Source organism: Otolemur garnettii, unplaced genomic scaffold (assembly GCF_000181295.1).
Source record: "Otolemur garnettii isolate 467f Iridium unplaced genomic scaffold, OtoGar3 scaffold00001, whole genome shotgun sequence".
Classification (NCBI taxonomy): domain Eukaryota; kingdom Metazoa; phylum Chordata; class Mammalia; order Primates; family Galagidae; genus Otolemur; species Otolemur garnettii.
The window spans coordinates 54962708-54980263 of NW_003852396.1; the positions used below are offsets into that span (position 1 = coordinate 54962708).

The 17556-nt window shown below is 38.2% G+C and overlaps 1 pseudogene; it reads right to left on the reverse strand.

Moving 5' to 3' along the window:
• Window positions 1–9270: 9270 nt before the first annotated feature.
• LOC100958627 lies at window positions 9271–9880 on the reverse strand (annotated as a pseudogene).
• Window positions 9881–17556: the final 7676 nt, after the last annotated feature.

Sequence of the window (17556 nt, forward strand, 5' to 3'; positions counted from 1 at the left end):
TAGAGATGGGAGATGGGGTCTCGTTCTTGCTCAGGCTGGTCTCCAACACCTGAACTCAAGCAATCCACCTGCCTTGGCTTCCCAGGGTGCTAGGAACCTGTTTCACTTTACATGCAAATTCAGCTTAAAAACAAACCCAGAGAATGCATCTTATTCATAACCCAGGGACTGCCTGCATGTGAGTTCTATCCTGCTTCCTCTTCCCTTGAAATGTAGCTGAGGAAGGAAGTCTTTTAGTCTTTAGAAATATTAGTTCATTTCTTTCAGAGCACTAGCTTCTACAAAATCTATTCTTAGACATTTATGATAGCCTTTGGTGTTTATTATTAGTCATATCCTCTTTTATTTCATCTTTTATTCATTTTAGATCTGAGCTGACTAAACTAGTTTCTTTCATGAATCCTTCACTTCTTTCTTAGACATTTAGAGCCCATAAAATCCTGTATATAATGTATGTGTGTGTGTGTGTGTGTGTTTAAAAATGCTTACCATTTGCCAAACTCAGTGTTAGGTATTTTACATGCATTTTCTGAGTTAATTTTTCCAACAAGTTTCTGTGGTAGCTACTATGACTTTCCCCATTTTCCCAAATAAAAAAAAAATAAGCATAGAGAGGTTAAGTGATTTCCTCAGTTTGGGTCCTGCTTTGCAGAGGAGAACTCAGAGATTGAGAGAGGGTAAATATCCTGCTCAGTGCCACACCCCGAGGATTCAAACCTGCATATTCTTGAGTCTGTGAGTCTGGGCTCCTCCGTGCTACAACTCCTTCCTTCCCTTTGAAGCTTTTGACATCTGTTTCTTAAAATCTTTAGCACACGCCAGCCTCTGCCCCATATTTCCTTTCCTTATTACAAATTCCAAAATGACATGGAAACCATTCAATGCTTCTGTGTTAGGTGGAAGTGAGTCTAAAAATAGCAGTCTCTTTGCTGTACCTTCTACCATTTCAGAGATGATATTGTCAGGAAGGTAAGTAAAACAAGTTTTAACCACTTTACTTTGAGCTGTGAAAGGCTGCTCGTAGATGCTGTGAGAGCTGAGATTTCCCATGAACATACGGCCTGCCTCTGTGGCAGTTTCATTGTTAAGGTGGTCCATTATTTTAGAGCACGCTAGTTCCCTGAGACTGCAGGATATCAGATGGAGAGCTCGAATAGTAGACTTGGGTATTATAGTGGAGGGCTCCGCAGAAAAATAAAGAATCCTTAATTATACCACAACTTTTAGAGGAAAACATAGTTGATGATAGTTCCATTTTTGAATATATTTTCTTTAATATTATTTTTCCTCTTTACAATCAGGCATGTATTTGGCAGCCTGATCCTAGTGACCTCCATCGATAGCAACGAACCTGTTATTTTTGACACAACTGTTGACTTAGATCTAGCTTTTCTTTGTAATAGGCTTAGGAAAATATGTTCTTTTTTACTACTGATGCCTTTTCATTCTGAACTTACCTTTTCGAAAAGAATTGTGAAGGTATGAGAGATATTCGTAATTGCATCAACACGATACTAAAGGCAAGGATGGCTACATTGCTGACATCAAACTGGGTTGGCCAAATGTAAGTACATTTAGAGGTATGAATGTGTAATTATTTTGGGAAGGCATAAATGATCTATAGCTTCTATTTGGTCAGGTGGGTTTTAGCATGCTCCTATGGCTATCAACTCTGTTCTCTCTCCCGTTACCTTCACCCACATGATCTTGACTCTACTCTTGGGGTCAAATTTAAGAACTCCCTTTAAGATTATTTCTTACTTATCACTGGGCTGGCCCCTTTCCTTTTATAATGAATTCATTTCTTTCCAGAAGAAATTCCCTTGGGTTGCCATATTCTTCACATGAGTTACACCAAATGTCAGGACTAAGTCACTGTTCCTTTCATGTATTAAAATACCAAGTTCAGCTTTTTTATCTGTCTTAGTCAAGGTTCTTTATTTGTCACAAACAGAAATCCACTGAAATTGGGTTAAGCAAATGGGAAATTTATTAGAAGGGATTCAGATGGCTTTTTAAGCCTTAGGTTAAGAACAGAAGCTGAGATTTTGAGGGACCTGGTACGTGGGAAGTCAGGAGCTGAAGTGTCACTCACTTTCTACGTTCTGTGGGGACACAGGCTACTAACTTAGTGATTAAGTTCATGCCTCCTGCAGGAGCTATGAATGCTAAACCATTCTCAGGCCAAATAGATAAAAGAGACTACAAGATGCTTTTCCATTATCTGTTAACATTATGCAAATATTTATTGCTATTGTAGTTCATTTTTCATATTTTCACAAATCAAAATTTTCATATTTTCACAAATTTACCAAGTCAGCACGCTGCCATGCACCTAAAAGATGCTGAATGAATATTTATTGAATGAATAAATGTTATAACTCACTTTTGAGTGCTGTCACACATTCCTTCTTGAATCTGAAGGACATGCAACAATGACATCTGTCCTTCCATTAACTGATGGTGCATATCAGGATTGCCTGGGGGAAGACTGATTTGACTGATCTGACACTTTTTCGTTGTGTTCCTTGCAGACTTTAATTTTCTACCTAATGCATGAAAAGTCTTAGAAGATAAAATAACACTAGTCTAAGATAATTACCTTAGAAAACCATCTGATCAGTTTTCATTGAAAGTCAGGCTTCCTGATCTGAAAATTGTTTTTCTAAATAATTAAACAGTTTGAATTAATTAAAGGTCTGAGCTAAGAAAATCTTTGTAAAAATAGACTTCATTTAAAATTTTTTTGTACAAATTACAACTCTACTTGTGTGCCAGGAACTTAATGCTTTAAGATATCTCTATGGTGAGATCAGGTCAATAAAAAGCTGGAAGAAACAACTGGAAGTTCATTGACAAAATTATTTTAATACCAGATCCTCCCTGGCTCCTGTCTGGGACTTCTCCGTTCCCTTATTTTTCTCAACTAGATTTGGTTCCTGGGACCCTGGTCCTTAAATCTGATTTTCTCTCAGCACCTTAGCAAGTCCTTTCTGATTTCCACCCAAACTCTTCTGATCTATTGCCAACAACTCCAAGGTGGTTTTCTAGAATCTATCTTTAAGTATCTCTTTTCATCCCCTTGTGAAAATATTAATTGTTGACCCTACTATGTGATTTAGCTTCACCTGCCATGCTACAGACTAATTCCCAGTCCCACTACATTAAAGTTGGCCAACGAACATTAACCCAAGGAAAGATCTGGCTCCCTCTTGTAAGGATACATTATTAATCATTAATATATTTCCAAGTATGGGCCTTTGGATCTGCTCTAATGAAGAAACAGGATTCATTTCTTATTGTTAGCATCAATGGTAGAGTTGCCATATAATTTTTTTCCTACTCTAAAAAATGTGTGAGGGAAGGGAGCACTATTAGTAATCAATGTGGAGTAGCAGGTGACCATCAGGATTGTTATGGACAAACTGGAACTGTTGTCACTCCAGTTGTCAGTGATTATCTGGATTTCTCAAGAAAATATTTTGTTTCTCTGTTGTGATTCATTTATTTTTCTTCATGAGTTTAAATCTAAATCTTTCTCCACCTTTGTTCAGTTTGGAAAATAAGCAATTCAGTAAATAGATGAGGGACTGGTCTTATTGAAATGCTCTTGAAAAGCAAACAAACATTAACCCAAGGAAGTCAGACTTTCAAAACTAGGGGACTTTTGACATTTGATAACTGACTGGACAGGGCCAATTTTCTTTTGAAAAGAAATACCTTGTCAGAAGGAGTTACCTACCTTTTTCTTTATTCAGTGGGGTGGCAGAAAGTCTTTAGGTTTTCTTTAGAAGTTCCCATGACTTAGACCAGTATGAACTTTAATTTAAAGATCTGTTATAGGGCACCGCCTGTGGCTCAAAGGAGTAGGGCGCTGGCCCCATATGCTGGAGGTGGTGGGTTCAAACCCAGCCCTGGCCAAAACTGTAAAGATCTGTTATAAAAACACACATCCAAAATTGACTAAGTAGTTCAGCCTCTTTTATGCAGCAATTTCTGAGTTTTTAAGTTTTGGATAATTTTTATATATACATCATATAAACATATATTTATAGAATATCTGAATTGATAAGTACCTCAAAAACCATCTAATCTGGTGGTTGTTCCCCTTGGCTATGTATCTGAATATTTGGAGAGCTTTAAAAAATGTTGTCTTTTCTATCTCCAGAAATTCTAATTTAAGTGGCCTAGGATGGAACCCAGACATAGGAATTAAAAACAATGTCTCAGGTGATTCTGATGAGTAGCCAAGGCTTAAAAACCTTTGAATTAATTTACCCTTTTCATTTTACATCTGAGAAAACTGAGGCCCTCTTACTTCAGCTGTCACTGTGGGTTAACAAGCTAAATATCCCTGTGAATTGCTAGATGTTTTTAAAAGGGCTCTGTGAATGTGACATCACCTTCTTTATTTAGAACTGATCATAATTTTTATGGCTTCCAACAGATGTCTTGGTTTCTTGAATTATCCTTTCACGTCATGGGGCTTCTAAGGCATTTGCTGCCAAAAGAGCCGGAAGGTATGTCTGTTTTTTTTTTCTCCAGGTAGTATAGCATATTTTAGCTTTTTATTTCTTGTCAGTATTTTTGCTTCAATTTCTTCATTTATTTTTTTTTAGTCCACTGAAGTTTGTCTTCTAACACTTTAGATTATATGGTTTATGCCCCTAAAGATCTCACAACTTCAAAAATAGTTATCTTTTGCCTTAATACTTAAGTGATAGCTTAGCTGGGGGGGTCAGCACATTATGGCCTATGGGCCAAAATCCAGCAGGCTGCCTGTTTCTATAAATAAAGTTTTACTGGAATATAACCAACACTCATTGATTTATGTATATCGTCTATGGCTGTTTTCAGGCACAACGGTAGAACTGAGTAGTTGCAACAGAGATCGTAAGACCCACAAAGCTGAAAATATTTACCATCTGGTTCTTAAAAAGTTTTCGGACTGTTTTAATTACTTAACACCCACCAACTGTAAGACATTTGTAGGCATTGTGCCTCTATCTTCTAATGTTAAATGATGCTGCAGAGACGTCAGAGGTCAATTTGATTATCATCTACCCTTCTATCATCCACACTAATGACTTAGTCTCTTTGGCTGGATGCCTAAAGGATTCTTTATTTATCTCTGAAATCGAGTAACTTCTATATCTTGGTGTGAGTGCTACATCAATTTTTCTTAGTGTACTGTACATTTAACTCTTGTTGTTTATTTTTAAATGTTATTTTGGTTAAATACAGAATTGAAAACTTATAATCCAAACACAATAGATATCCACATTTTAATTTCACTTCGTTGAGTTTCTATAGCTCTCACTCTTTTCATGTTTATTTCATTTTCCTCACTCTTTTTTTAGCCCTATATTCTGTATACTTGATTTCCAGTAACATCTATTCATCGTTTATCTGGCTTTTGTATCTCTGCTTCGAAAGTGTTGAAAGTTTTATTAAATTTTAAAGTATAAACATATTTAAAACAGAATTGGTCACAAATTTTCTCTGCTTGGTGGGAACACTTTTTTAAATAAACTTTTTTTTTTTCCAGCTTCCATTTGTTTTTTCTGTCTTTACTCCTTTTTCTTTATGTGGTTTGTGTAATGGGTTCTTCTTAATCATTGCTTAGCTTTGCTTTTTTGTTCATTTTAAAATTGACATAATCATTGTACATATGTATGGATTACATAGTGATATTGTGATATATGGGCATAATGTATAGTAATCAGATGAGGGTAATTAGCATATCCATCACCTGAAAGCATTTCTTTGGTTTGGGAATATTCACTATCTTCCTTCTAGATGTTTGAAACCATATATTGTTGTTACCTATTGTCATCCTGTGCTTATGGAACACTAGAATTTATTCCTCCAGATAATCTTTAATTTTGTATCCTTTAAATAAGTCAAGTAGAGAAAGTAAAATACTGCATATCCTCATGCATAGGTGTGTAGAAAAAAGTTAATCTCATAGAGGCAAAACGTAGAACAAAGGATACTACAGGCTGGGAAAAGTAGGGGGAAGGAAGGACAGGGAGAGATTTGTTAATCACTACTTAGCTTTGAATGAGATAAGTTTTTTTCTGAGTAACTATTTGTAGGAGACAGACAGGGTTGTATTTCTGAATAATAAAGAATTTCTTGCTGGCTCATGTTGTGACAGAAACTACTAATTGCATTCTCCAACATCCATTTCTCCCTTCTACCATGATAAAACTATACTCATTGTTAGCCCAGCTAACACCCAACATTCTATGCTTTCCTTATAGCTGGTATGGCCATGTGACAAATTCTGTCCAAGAATATATAAAGCAAAGTGTTGAGTGTGACTTCTTGGTGAGCACCTTAAAAGTGGAAGGAGAATGGGGACTTCTTCCTCCCTTCTGCAGCCTGCATTAGGGGTTTGATGACTGTAGCTGAAGAAGACATCTACACCCACGAGGTGACTGCAAAGTGGAAGCTGTGTACAGTAGGTAGCAGAGCAGAAAGTTAGGAACCTGGGTCCCTGATGACTCCGTGAAGCTGACATACAAATCCTATTCCTGAGTTTTTTTTTTTAAACACAGCTTTATTGAGATATCACATATCGTACAATTCACCCATCGAAATTGCTCAATCCTATGGGTCTTAATTTGTTTGCAGGGTTGTGCAATCCTCACCACAATCAGTTTCAGAACATGTGAATTTTTTTTTTTTTTACACAAGAGAAAAATAACCATCTATTGTGCTAAAGCTTGAGGGGCTTCTCTGTTATATAACTGAGCTTAATATTAACTGATGGGATAATAAAACTTCTTATGACACAGGGTGCTGTGCAAGTAGGTAGATGTGCAAGGGAATTGCTTTGCTTTTATTTTTCACTAAGAACCAACTCTACCCTGCTACATCTCACCAGTAAATTCCTCCCCATTGAGATGTCCTATGTGGGCAGTTCTGCTTTCATCCCCAGCTTCCCTGCTTCTTTAGGGTGCCAAATAGCCATCAAAGAAGCTTCCTCTGTATAATTGCATGTTCCAACATCCTTGATTAGACAAGGTGTTGGTGGTTATTCTCCAATTCTTTGGAGAGGAAGTGCTTAGCATGCCTTTTTGGAAATCTGCATTTTCAGATATGTCCTGACTTTGTCTTCTGATCTTCCATAGTGGTCTTTACCTTGGGCAAACTCTTCCTTACATAGAGTGACTCAGACTGACAATTATTTTCTAGTTTTCTCCAGGATGGAGTTTGCATTTCTGTTTTCCTTCATCTTGTTGTTGCAGAATGACTTTGGAGAAGAAAAGGGAGATAGATGTCTTTACTTCACAATTTTAAAACTGGAAGTCTCCTTGATTTATTTAAAAAATTATATATATATCTGTATATATCTGTATATTTCCTTAGAAAAGGATGTATGGTGACCAATCACTGGTAAGTACTGTTAATCTTTTAGATAGTATTTTTCCAAATGTTTTCTCTCATGATCTTATTCCGCATCTATATAAGTAGATTGATAGGTAAACTATATACCTATTTTTAAACCTATTTATTTTATTTCTGGGGAACATGACATGGAATATCATTAAATAGTCTAAGATATTATTTTTAAGTGCTCCTTGGCATTCCAGTGTGTGTATATGCCATAACTTATTAACCAGTCCCCTAGTTTTGAACATTAATTTTTTCCCCATGCTTTCATTATTATAAATAATGCTGCAATGCACATCTTTTTAACTAAAAAAAAAAAAAAATAGGCTAAGCATGTCTTGTTTTTCACATTTGCATAGAAAATCTTTCTACAGTGAAATTTCAGATCAGGTCAGATGGTCATTTTTTATGAATTATTAGTAGCTCACTATGAGGTTCTCATTATTATTCAAGGTCAGAGAGGAGGCAGAATGGTAATTGGGAACCTTAGAGCTCAGTAATTATTTCATCCTCATCACTGGAGTTGAAGAAATATTCTTCAACCCTGTGGCAGGCTCAGGCTGAAGGTCTCTGTCTGAGCATAAGGCCATAGACTTTCAAAGATTGGGATCCCTGCCCTGCTGGGGTTTATAACATCTTAAGACCTAATGACCTCCTGTATCTTCCATTGAGATCTTTTAAGAAAGGATTTTAAATTTTAAACCAGTTTTAGACTTACAGAATAGTTGCAAAGGTGGTACAGAACTCTCTTATATCCCTTACCCCACATCCCTTACAGTTCACATCTTATGTAACCACAATATAATGATCAAAAGGAATATGACATTGACATTGGTATGATATTGGCAGCTTAACAACAGGCCTTATTTAAATTTCACCATTTTTACCATCCATGGCAATTATTGATTGATTGATTAATTTTTTGAGACAGAGTCTCACTCTGACACCCTGGGTAGAGGGCCCGAGCGTCATAGCTCACAGTAACTTCAAGCTCCTGGGCTCAAGTATCCTGTTCCTTGAGCCTCCCTAGTAGCTGAGACCACAGGCACCTGCCACAATGTCCAGCTAATTTTTCTATTTTTAGTAGAAACAAGGTTTTGCTCTTGCTCAGGCTGGTCTTGAACTCCTGAACTCAATTGATCTACCTGCCTCGGCCTCCCAGAGTGCTAGGATTATAGGCATGAGACACTGTGCCCAGCCCATGGCAATTATTTTCTATATTGGGATTCTAACGATGATCTTGTACCACATTTAGTTGTTATTTCTCCCTAGACTCTTCCAGTCTATAATAGTTCCTCGGTCATTCCTTGTCTTTTGCAGCAATTACACATTTGATATGTCTGGTCAGTCAACTTGTAGAATGTCACTCCATTGGGCTTTGTCTGATATTTTCTCATGATTAGATTGACGCTGTGTGCTTTTGGCAAGAACACTACAAAAATGCTCTTGTATCATTCTTAGCATACCACATCAAGGTCCATGACATTGCCATGTCTTACTGCTGGTGATGTTTACCTTGATCAGTTGGTTAGGTTGGTGTGTGACCAGTGATACAAAGTTCTTTTTCTTTAACCTCACAGTATCCTATCAAGACCCTATCTTCCATACTTATGTAGGTTAGTTGTTATCTTCCCCATCCATTTCAGTGCACTCTGGCCTGAGTGACGGAGCAAGACTCTGTCTTTAAAGGAACAAAGGGCTAGAAGAGAGAAAACAGACATGTATAATGTTGACTTACCAACAACAGGAAATATCTTTTCATTTACTTTAGCTTTTTTTCTTTTTACTTTTCAGGAGTGATTTATGATTTTTTTTTTTTAGAACAAAGATCACCTTTATTACATGAGTCAAAACAGAAGAAAGGAGGAATTATTTGCCTTTCCAGGCATTGATTTTCCTCAGATAGAACTCCAGCTTCCTGCCTTCTAGGGCACGGCCATCTGCTCTGCCACACTGGCCTGGCCTTGATGCAATGCACGTAAGAAGCTTGCCCTGCTGGAACTGCTCCTCTAGAAGACTGCTTATTTTGGCATTCTTTTTCCTTTCATTATATTTCTTCTGATTTTTTTTAAAATTGTTTTTTGTTTAAAATCTCTTCTCCCTCAGGAGTCAGCTTGGCCCCCTTCTTGAGGCTCAGGGGCAGTGCCCAGTGCGACTCATACCACTGCCAGTATGGTGATACATTTCTTCACCACGGTCTTGGTGCGAACCAGCTCATTATTAGATGCATTGTAGACAACATCAATGATCCGTGTTTTCTTAGTACAATACTCTGAGCCCCAGGAGAAATTCCCTACATCCAGCCTCAGGGCATGGGATTTCTTGTTACCTCCCTGAACATGTACTATGTGTATGTGGCCGAGGTCAATCTTAGTATTGGCATTCAGGCATCCCAACTCATATTTCTGCTCCTGTGGTAGGGCTTTCTCTTGCTCCGAGTCTTGTGGTACTTGTGCCAATTGTCCCAAGAGATGCCCATTGCTCAGTGCTGTCTGGAAAGAGGATTTGCAATTTTTTATAAAACCGTTTGATTGATCTAAAACCAAAAGGAGTCTAGACTATAATTGGTGAGGAGAGAGAAAAGAGAAGTGACTAGAAAATGTATCAAGTATCTATTCTATATACCTACTTGTCTTAGAGAGCCTCACAACCACCCTGTAAAGTGGGCACTGTTAGCCACATTTTGCAAATGACTATAATGAGCTTCAGGTAAATAAATAAATAAAGCTAGAAAGTGGTAAAGAGAGAAGGGAGGGTATGAATTCATCTGTCTGGATATTTTCACTCCATGCTCTATTTGCAAGAGCAAGCCAGAGAATAGAATACCTGGGGGAAGGACGCAGTGATTAATAAAGTTTAGAATCTTCATAGTGAGGCTAAAATGACATCTCACCTAGATCCAGTATTAGAGTCTAATGTCAGAGCCTAGTACCCTCTTCTATTTACTTTACTTTTAGAGGGACACTGTTAGGCTTGGATAGCAAAAATATTTCACCCTCATGTTAACACCAATTTACTGATCATAGCTGCCTAGAGTGCTCTATTGAGATGGATTCTAAGGCTTCATCTGGACACAGTAGCAAAGTGCATAAGGATTAATTTTCAAGGTCTTCTCTGAGTGAGAAGATAGGAGAAGGAGGCATTGCATCCACCTACCAACCACCTAGGACTCTGTAGTACATCCCAGGTGGCAGAGGCTGGGTCAACCTTATAAGTATGCCACAGGATGGAAAGTTTGAAATCTAGAGCTGGGAGAGAGAAAGTGGTGCTAGCTGAATTTAAACATTTGGAAAATATACGATATGAACATTTTGTGTGTGTGAGTCCTATAGTTAGAACAATGATGTTGTATAGGGAGTTACCGCAGGTTACATAGAAAGAAGAACTTTTCAACAATTGGAGTTGTCTGAATATGGAAAAACAACAACCTGGAGGTGATTATGCAGTGGCTGACTTTTCAGTGTGATGTAGACATTGAGAGTTTAGGTTTTGGGAGTCACAGGGTCCTGGGTTAGGTGTGTCTCATATATTAGACAAGTTAAATCATTCCATTATATACTTTCCTAACCTCATACAGCATAATGTGGAACTTACTCTCTTGTAATGTTACATTTATTTCTGTGATCCTTTGCTTTAACTATGTCACCTCCAGCATATGAGTGCTGTAATGATGGAAGTGACAGTTTTGCTCACAGTACCTGGCACAGAATAAATGCTCTATAAATGTTTGCTGAATAAATGAATGAATGTAGATTTATCACTCTCAGTTTTTCCCTCTTAGGAGCTCCTATTGATCCTGTGCTTGAGTCAAAAATACCACTTGCTCGGAGATGCTGACTTATGTTAATCAATGGCAGGGGCTCCAAAAAGACACAGAAGTCACAGAATGATGACACTCATGCTTTTTGTTATTGATGCCAGTTTCACTCATGGATCCAGGAAGAGGTGAGACAGGGAGAAAAGAGGGGTTAGTAGTCTCTTGATAATTGTTTTTTAGTCTTTGTTCTTCCCTTTTGTAAACCTCATCATATTCTTATTACTTATTAAATATCTTTTTACTAGATCCTACTTATTTGATATCCAAATTTCTTATTATACAGTATGTCCCATGAGGATAGGGCCTATGTCTTCCTTAATGATTGTTCTAACCCAAGCACTTAGAACAGTGCCCGGTGCATAGGAAGGACTCAATAAATATCTGTCAAATGAATGAATAAATGAAGGAGATGTGGTCTAGAAACTTTGTGCCCAATAAATTAGTGTGCGAGATGGAAGTACATATAACAGGCAGTGTCTACCTTCAAGTAGCTCATAGTCTAGGTAGATACTTAAGGATAAGCATACAGAACTCTATACACAAAGAGAGTGGCACTGATACAGGAATTAAGTTTGAGTTCTTGCCCCCAGTGATTTGCCTGTGAATGTGATTTCAGTGATCAACAAAGATTATTCTGATCCTTTATAGGAGTCATCATAAAGTAGACCTTCCACCTTTTTTTTTTTTATATCAAACTTCTAGTAGCAGAAGAATACACAGGACTGAAGGAAATGCAGAAGTCCAGCATATAGTTTCTTCAGTTTCCCTGAACTGTGAAATGTGAGTGGGGAGGGGCATCAGAGCAATAATTCATAATGACATTTCTGGAGGTAATCTTACAAAATTCTTAGAAAATCTAAATTACAAAGTTAAAATACAAGGGGGTGTTTGTGTAAGCATCTTCAACCCGAGATGCTTCAAGAATACTGAGTCATCACAAAGGCCAGAAAAAATGGACTCTCACATAATCACACAGTGAATCACACATGAACTTAAAACATGTAAAAGGAAATTAAAATGTTTTTCATATGACACAAAATAAGTTCCTGAGAGCAATATCTTGGCTAAAGGATTACTTGATATTAGTTGAACCATAAATGTTCAGGAATTTAATATTGATTGCAGCTGTATACAAAAAAGACATGAGGAATGGCGGGGGCTGCTGTCAGCCAGGAGAGAGTGTTGTACTTGGAACCATGAGAAGTGTGTGTAAGTGGTCAGGGTGCTGACAGAGCAAGACTGAAATGGATTGTTGAGAATCCAGAATGATTAATACGTAGGTTCAGTGAGGCAGACTGGAATATATTGCACATTTGATTAAGTGGAGAAAGTTGGGGTGGGGAAGAACCTAGTACCTATAAATGTATGTGGGATTGTTTTAATCATGTACTAAAAGATACAACCAGATCTATTATGAGATTGTCACCAAGACTCACCAATTTTTCTTACCTCACATTTCTTTTATCCACCCTTCCTTTACATTTCCTCTGCCTTTTCTTTAGGGTAGACCCAATGTTTCATGTCTTGGCTATTGCAATGGTCTTCCAATTAATCAGCATGACCAGTCTTCCCCAAACTAAGTGGACGACACTTAAAACCATCAGGTCAGTATTCCTAATGCATCACTCTTCTACTCTAGTCCTTTATTTTCCTTTCCTTACCCCCTCAAAATTGCCCAGAATGATGGGTTTTAAATTGCATCCTAAGACTATATGCATTGTATGCTCCAGAAATATGGACTGTGTTTGTTTTTACTCAAGCAATGTCTCTCCAGTGCCTAGCACAATGCCTGCAGCAGAAGAAGTGAATATTTGTTGAATCAATCAATGAGATGACTCATTGGTTTCTGGGAAATGAATTAGAAGACAAGGGGCTAGTTTCTACATCCTTTCAAATCATTAGCTCTATTGTTAAACTGCTTATTGTGTTGGTGCTTCTGAGTTAAGTTTTGTCTGAGAAAGAGTCTTGTTGCTGTGTTTGCTTGAAAACCAACTAAACTAAAGATTTTTTTTTTTTGAGACAGAGCCTTAAGCTATAGCCCTGGGTAGAGTGCTGTCACAGCCCACAGCAACGTCAAACTCCTGGACTTAAGTAATTCTCTTGCCTCACCCTCCTGAGTAGCAGGGACTACAGGTGCCCGCCACAATGCCTGGCTATTTTTTTTTTTTTTTTTTTTGGTTGTAGTTGTCATTGTTTGGCAGGCCTGGGCCAGATTTGAACCTGCCAGCTCTAGTGAGCTGGCACCTTAGCTGCTTGGGCTACAGGTACCACCAAACTAAAGATATTTTATCTCTTACATTTGATGTTCCAAATCCCAAATTAATCTTCCAATGGCAACTGCTATTACTCCCAAAAATGTAGAGGATATTATAACGGCTTTTTCTCTAGCAACCCTCCCCCAAACCCTATGGGTCTATGGAGCTGCCATATTTGTTCTTATCTGATCCTGTTCCCAAGAAGCAGGTTTTGACCTAAGTCTGGCCAATTGTAATGCCTTCATCTCTAGCTGGGCTATTTATTATCTTTTCTCAGGATATAAAACATTTTTTTTAAATCAAAAACTGAGCAATAACAATTTGGCAATTTCTGTGAGTAGCACTAACAGAAACTCTTCATGATCAGGTTTTCTAGTTATTTGGAGAAAGGTGGTTAGGAATGGAAGAGACAGACCCAAAGATCCAGAGAGAAGGAAAATGAGAGACAGAGAGAGCATCCTGGTGGCATTTGAGTCCCTTGTTCTTCATGAATCGTAGGCTGTCAAAGGTTAAGTCCCTGAGATGCAGTTTGGGGTGCAGGATATTCAATAGAGAGCAACACTTATGGAAAAGGAAAAGGAAAAGGAAAAGGAGAAAGCAGGATTGGGTAAAGGGAGAAACTGAACTCTGTGCAGGTCTGACAAAGTCTGGGTCAGCTCCAGAGAACTCTGGAGTATAAATGGCCCATAAAAATGGTCCTGTGTGGCCTGAGACAACCTGGCCTTTACTCTCTCATGATGATCAGTCGTTGGATGTGGGCTGCCCAGGGAAGGTCATGTTCTTGGGTGATGCACTTCTGTGCAGCTGAGGCAAATCCTGAAGTAGCCTACTGATGGCTGAAGGCTGTGCACTGACCATATGGCCAGCATTTGGGAAAACATGTTCTACTTTGGCAGCTTATCTCCATGTCCTCAATGGAGGCCCACCATATCTGGAGTTCAACTCTTTCTCTTAATGATGTGAGACACTCCAATTTGCTTTCAGTATGTTTTTTATATTTTTCTCAAATCAAAGTCGTTAGATTTTTGTCACTTGCCACCAAGAAAGTTCTGACTAATACCCTCCAGTGATATTTCCCTCCAAAATACTTTCTCTATTGCTTTGGCCTTGAAATATCTGTACGTTTTCATCTTTACTGCTAATATCTAAATGTTGGTCCTCTCTTTCCCCATTCTGTTGGACCTAAAAACTAATGTGATAGTATGAAGAGGTGGGGCCTTTGGCAAGTAAATAAGTCCTACAGGTTCTACTGTCATGAATGGGATCAGTGCTCTTATAAATGAGGATTCTGTGAATTCCCTTGCCTCTTCCTTCATGTGAAAATTCAGCTAAAGGCACCATTTATGAAGCAGAGAATAAGCCATCACTGGACACTGAATCTGCTGATACCTTAACCTTGGACTTCCCATCCTCTAGAACTGTGAGCAATACATTTTTGTTTATAAATTACCTGGTCTAAGATATTTTGTTATAGCATCCCTCCCCCACCCCAAACTAAGACATCTACCTACTCGTTCATGCAACAAGTATTTCCTGAGCACCCACTAGGTACCAGGCATGAATCTAAATCCTACCTTTCCTAAGCTCCAGCTGTTGCCTAACTGCCTTTAGAAAGCCTTTTAACTTCGTGGTATATAGCACACTCCTTGGGTGAAGAGCTCAACTACAACTCGGATGTTACCTAACAAATGCAAACAATGTAACCTAATTATGCCCTCATATTAACCTGAAATTTACATGAATGAATGAATGAATAAATAAATAAATGCCTTTCTTTATTGATGAGCCCTTGGGGATTTCACTCTCCTTCAAACACCAATAGCACTCATGTTCCTCATCATCCTTACCATTCATTCAGTACTACTTTGCCTCCTATTGGACCACTGGCCTCTGGCAGAGCTGTTTTTGTGACACTGTTCTATGAAATAATGGAATAAGATACAAATATTTCATGGGATTCATATCAACGTCTAAGGGTGTTTTTTCAGTGAGGCCCTTAGGAGAAATTTCTTTGTTATTGCCATATCAATAGCACATGTGCTTCTGAATAACTGCTTAGTTTTTATTACATTACCTTGTAAACTGTGCAACTGGCTACATTTCTCTTTTCACTTTGGCTGCTACAGAGCTCAAGCCAAATATGTATCCTTTTAGCAAATGTGGAATATTCTATGTCAGATGTCATCAACCATTGCCTCCAGTTCTTGAGACTGAGGTCATGTTTTATTTGCTTCTTAAACTTTTAGTCCAAAGGCCTTAAGCCTAGGCATATAGTCTCTTGGTTGCCTCAAACATACCCATACCTTGTAAACATCACTTACCACTTCACATGTGTATGTACCTGCTGGCCCTCCTGAAGTTATTTGATTTTATAATTCTTCCTCTATGATTTGAATTGAAAAAAATTAAAAAATAGTATGTTTAATTTAACCTACCACATCCAAAATATTATTATGTCAACCTGTAATACATGTTAAAAAAGTATTAATATTTGGCATTATTTTTGTACTAAGCCTTTGATGTCTTAGTTCAGTGTTTTCTGTCTTATTGTCGTAAAATGTGCATAACATAAAATTGACCTTTTAGCTATTGTGAAGTGCACAATTCCATGACATTAAGAACATTCACAATGTCATACAAGCACCACCACCATCCACTTCCAGAACTTTATTTTCTTCCCAAACTAAAATTCCCTTGCCGGTACAAGTGAATCTTTCTATGAGTAGAATATGAATGTTTTGACATAATAACTAAGAAAGTTACATGAAGGCTACGTTAACCAGTTTGATGGAAGTGTCTTGGATTGTGTATGAAAACATCACACTGTACCCCCAAAGTGCATCAATGTACACAGTTACCATTCAATAAAAAAAATAAATAAAATAAAATTCCCTTGCCCTTTACATCTCTATGAATTTGACTACTCTAGGGACCTCATATAAATGGAATCATATAGCATTTGTCCTTTTGTGTCTGGCTTATTTTACTCTGCATAATGTCCTCAAAGTTCATCCATGTTGTAGCCTGCATCAGAATCCCCTTCCTTTTGAAGGCTAAATAGTATTCCATTGTATATATATGACACATTTTGTTTATCCATTCATCTCTGGTTTGCATTTTTATATTAGCTTCATTTTATGTTAACCTTGCTCTTTCTCTGTAACCTGTCTTTATTTTCTGAACAGGGTGCAGCATAAATATATTCGTCCTCAGTAAGACCATAAACTCCATAAAGCCAGTGTCTAGGACATGCTTAGTACAAAGGAGGTGTGCAACACATGTGTTTGTTGGCAAAAGCAACACTGGAGTCTAACCTGGGGGTGAGGTGAACATGATGGAGATTTAGCCTGCCCCGTTTGGCCGGGAGTGATGTGGGACACAGGAACTTGTGTCCTTGTGTGCAAGCCTTCAGCACACTTATGTGTGTGTCCTGTGATCCTGCATTTACACTTTGCTTCCCCCAACATCTTTTCGTGATCCTATTAGGAGCAGCCTTATCAACATATGTGCCTTAAAACTGCTAAAATGAGCCCCTCTGGGAGGAGGCACATGGGCTGAGAAATTGCTCTTCCTCTCCTTCCTATTCCAGCCTCCACTGCCGTTCTTGGTGGAGACAGCCACTGTGAGATCAGAGTAGACGAAAATGTAAGGTTGCTTTAATTTTAAGAAGTTCCCCAGTATTCAAATTCACCTAGACATGCTTTTAAGCTTTAAAAAAGAGATACAATTTGGTGATTTGGGGGACAACCTTTGAACAGCAACCTAAAAAAAGAAGCTTCGAAAAGAATCTATAAACAGAGCCTGGGTGTCCCAGAAGGCAAGGTTAGATGAGCTTAGTGGCTGCTTTCATGGCATGACTGAAGAGTGTTAAAGTCTCTGTGACTCCATCCCCAGTTGGCCTGAAGAATGTCCCCCTCATAGTCGCCCTTTTGATTGAGAGTGCTAATGCCAAAGGGCTCTTGTGAAAGGGTTGCCTGAGAAGAATTAGGCAGGGCTATACTGGCTCCTCAGCACAGGTACTTAATGCAACTAGTTAAGGCCAAAGTGATCACCTGAATGGTGCATCCCTGACAGGTGGGCATT